The sequence below is a fragment of the Rhagoletis pomonella genome, unplaced genomic scaffold (genome assembly GCF_013731165.1).
Source record: "Rhagoletis pomonella isolate Grant_MI unplaced genomic scaffold, Rhpom_1.0 Rhpom_scaffold_00006, whole genome shotgun sequence".
In the NCBI taxonomy this organism is placed as follows: Eukaryota; Metazoa; Arthropoda; class Insecta; order Diptera; family Tephritidae; genus Rhagoletis; species Rhagoletis pomonella.
Window position 1 is genome coordinate 79432930 of NW_023458560.1, and position 4723 is coordinate 79437652.

Consider the following 4723-nt stretch of genomic DNA (forward strand, 5'->3'; position numbering starts at 1 on the left):
TTCTCCCGAAAGCAAATGCCAGTTGACACTTTACATAAAACATAAATTATACAACTATTTAAAAAAAATAAAAATAAATTTTATTATTAAAAACAAAATTCTAGCTGCGCTCAATGTTAATCGTAATGGGTTAAGCAATAGCAATAAAACCAGCAATGTTAATTACTCTGTGTAAGCATATAAAAATATAAATATGTACATCTGTTTGTATGTATGTACATATCTTGCGATCAAGTCTCATGTCCATATACATAAATATATGCATATGTGACACAACTGGTCAAAGGGGTGGTGACAACCTATGTACATACATACTTATGTACATATTTATGAAGGCGGAAATATTTTGCCTTTTTCAACTTAATTCATAACAAATTTCATGACATACATAAAGCGAAAAATTCTTTTTCATAACCGCATACATAAGTATGCATGCATGTAGGTAGGTACGAGTATGTACAAGTAAGTATGTAGAAAGTAGCTGGATATACATACATACATTTTGACTCGTTGTTACCTTATCGGTGTTTTTGATTGCTGTCTATACATATTTTTGTGACAAGCATTTATTTATTTATGCCGGTGTTCATACCAAATGCAGGTAAGAACAATCCGATGCACTTAAAGGAATGTAGATCTATGAGTTTGACGTTGCTGCTTTTGAAAGCTCTTTAGGCCCCGTTATTTATCCACTTGAGGTTAATTTGCAGAATGCCATAAATACGAAATGAATAACTCTATATGTCACGGATTTATTATCCGGCTGAAGTGGATTTAGCACTTTTCACAAGTATTAGATCCCTGCATGAAATTTCCCTCAACTGTGGAAGTGCAATATAGGGACAGTGGTGGTGCTGTACCTAATGTGGACGTCGGCGATATCAGCCTCCTTCAACGTTTAATTTAATGATCTGAGTTATACACTATATAGTATGAGGATGGTTTTGGGTGCAGAAGTCCACGCATTTGGGAAAGTTTTTTATCAGCTATGACAAGGCAATGACAAGATAAACCCAGCAATTGGTAGAGGCAGAACCCATTCTTTTGATGACGCATACGGTAAACGATTAAAGGGCTACGAGCTGAGGACAGTGACACTTCATAACTGATACTTATATCGAGTTCAAAGCACACAAGGTATTTCATATAACCTTATTTTAAGGTATCACTGCAACAGTGATGTGATACGTGAATACTCTTTGTTTTTTTATCTTATCTTAAACCGCGCTTACTTGAAATCGAAGAAGGTGTCTTGAATTCAACCTGTACCACCTGATCATCATTTCCTAAGTAAAATATGGAATATAGAGAGTCAAAAGATAAACATATAGAACAATTTCTAAGATATAGCAAAATTTCCATTTTTTTGACGTCTGAAAAAAGGTGAATTTTTACAGTTGGCCAATATCGAAATTTCTTCTTAGCCTGAAAGAAACAAATGTTTTCATCTTGATGTTTTCACCGAAAGCATTTATCAATGTAAAACGAAATTTGGGATTGTCCGACTATGTCCAAATACAATTGCCAATAAGTGAGTGCACTTCTTTCAGATCTAAAAAAAACCGAAATTTTACTAAATCTCAAAGTACTATCTTATATTCTGATTTGGCATTCGGATTCAATGGAAAATTATACATTAGAATTTATAGAACAATGTCCCAGGTGAGACAATTTTTTTTTTATTTCTGTAAACTTGTGTTCTCAGCGGTAGAGATGCCAGGCTTGAGGGCACTCCTAAAAAGGCACAGTCAGTTTTAGAAAATGTTTCTATACTTGGGTCTTTCGACGCTAAGACCTTTTAGCGACGTTTAGAAGGCTTAAATACCAACGGAGGTCACCGAAAAATCAAGATATGCTGCTTATGAATCGGCGAGAAAACACTTCGAGTCCAATACTTGGTTGCCAGGTTATCAGGCCAAATTGTGCTATAAAGAGTAGTTGAAATGAAATTAAAACCACCGCGCAAATCATATATCTAATCACTTCGCCTGTTTCTCACTCCATTATTTACTGCTTAGCAATTTTCACACCAATCTGTGCATATTAGCGGGTTCGTGAGAACAGCAAAAAAATCATTGCTTCCACAAGTTAAGAAACTGGTTAGTAACTATTTTGCGTTTCTATTTTTGTTAAGTGTTTGGCCGCACTTTTCCTCCGATCGGAGTTGGGCTGCTTAAAGTACTCACGCAAATGGAGGGACGCACAGTTTTACACCGTTAACGAGAAGTTATTTAGAATAAACTTTTTTACGGCTGCGCTCAGTACATATTATGTGGACTAGGGAGCGAAGCGGCGCCCTACCAAGTGTGAAGCGACTCTGTTATGGCGGCCGTCAAACAACCGATAATAATTTGCCCATAAGGAAATGCATTTCCAGACTACGAAGACATTATGATTTGGCTTGCCTATAAAATAAAACAAATTGTTATTACACTCTGTATATGTACATATGTATGTAGACGAACATGCATGCACATATATGTACTGTGAGCGTCAAAAATAAGCAAACAGAGTGAGGTTTTGACGATTTTATCAATTTATATTTTCTATACGAAATTTCTTTTAAAAACCATACGAATAAAAATTTGTTATTTCATACAGAACTCAGGAAAATTCAAAAAATCTTCATCGAAATTTTCATCTCTTCAATTCTGTTTCTTGAAAAAATTGAGTGTGCAGTTTTGCAGCAGGTTTTAAGTCTTTTAAAAACTACCGTTGATTTTTGAGATATTTTTTGCCGAGAGTGTGGCGCATTTCCCCTTCCACATAGAAAAATACTGTGTTCATGCATTACATGGAAGAAAAAGCGCAACCACCTCGGCAAAATATTCTCAAAAACCAAAAATGGTATTGAATTTCTTGAATTTTCTTGAAAAAGTATCGAAATTACTAATGATTTCATTGTCACTCGAAAAAATCATAATTGTTTTTCTTTTAACAACGTTGGGAAGTTTTCAAATATAATGTTCATAGAGGCGAGGGACGTTGGCATCAAATACAACATATCTAAGAAATTTCAAGGTGCACAAAATTAAAAAATGGCAGCATGCAGAATATCTGTCGCAGCTATTTTGTAATTTTTGAAATTCTAGGATTTTTTTTAATCCTAATAATTTAAGTTACTTCAAAATGTTAAAATTAAACGATGAATATGTTCTTCTTGTCAAAACGAAAGAATCTAGTGTAATAAGACTAGTTAGTGTCTCACCAAATGAAAAACAATTACATTGAGTAAACGATGACTTGGGATGATTTGGGAAACTAAAAATCCATTTTTACCATTTGTGTCAGTGCACTCGAAATTCAATCTAAAATTGTTATATGTATACAATGTGCATAAAGAGTACTTTTACTTTCAATAATATCGCTTTTAAATTAAGGCGTGCAAGTAAACTTGATAGATGACTGCGTATGGTCCTCCGGCGCGTAAACGATACATACGCCACTACGTGTAAATATATGAGCATGAGTGGTTATTTTTACTTCTTTTTTTATAGTACATATATCTTTTTTAAGTTTTTATTTAATTTCAATTTCGCAATGGAATCTTGCTCTTTATACAAAACTGAAGATAATGCATTTTCTAAGAAAGGTGAACCACCACGCGGTGCGCGCAAAAACACGTTTTGTCGAAAAATGTAACAACTCGTGAGATTTGCTCAATCTCAAGACTAAATCAAGACCTATACGTCACTGTTAACTTATTTCTGACGCTAACAATACGTACATATTTAGCTGTTAATGCAGATGTTTACACTAAGAACAGCGTTACTTTTGGTTTTTCCATGTTACCTATTAGAAATTTTTGAACGGATTTTTTAACAAACTTAAACATAATTTTGTTGCATCGATCACAGAGTGGTGATGTTTCGATTTGCTTATGTTTTTTTTGTTTCGAAAAGGATTAAGGTACTTGTTTTATTTTTTCTCACAAAAGGTAAATTTTCTGAATCCAAAAGAGGCATCGAAAATCAGGCAAAATTAAAATAATACGAAACCTTTTAATAAAGGTCGAATCCTTCTTACCCGTTGTATTCAAAGATTTCCGAAATAAGTATCTACTTAAAGGAAATGGCTATAAGAATTGTTTTCCTCTCCTGTAAAATTAAAAAAAAAAAACAAATAAATGGACTTAGCAACTTTGCTCTCTAAGCTATCTATGTATATGGTTACTTTTGCCGACATGTCCTACGAATGTAAAATATGTTAACAGCAACCAAAAGAAAACAATGCGTTCGTGCCATAGGTTTTGAACTCGTGACCAACAAGTGAGTAGTCGAACATACGTCCATTCGAGTTGTGTTTTTATACTTTTCATGAGCATGAAATGGTATTATAACTTTGGTCCGATGTTTGTAAGCACCAGAACAAAAAGAGATAGACCCATTAAAATGTACACTTATATGATCAGAACGTCGAGCTGAGTTGATTTAACCATGTCCGTCTGTCCGTCTGTCCGTCTGTTTGTATGCAATCTAGTCTCTCAGTTTTCGAGATATCAGGATCAAATTTGGTAGGTGGGTGTATTTTTATAATGTATTAATCATTTGTCGGAACCGGAAGAATCGGACCACTATAACATATAGCTCCCATACAACTGATTGTTCAGATATGAGATTTTTCATTATAACTTCTCCATTTATGCAGCTACGAACATGAAATTTTGCAGTACTTGCACCCATTATCAACAGAATACTTACAGTGAAAATTACAAAGATCGGGT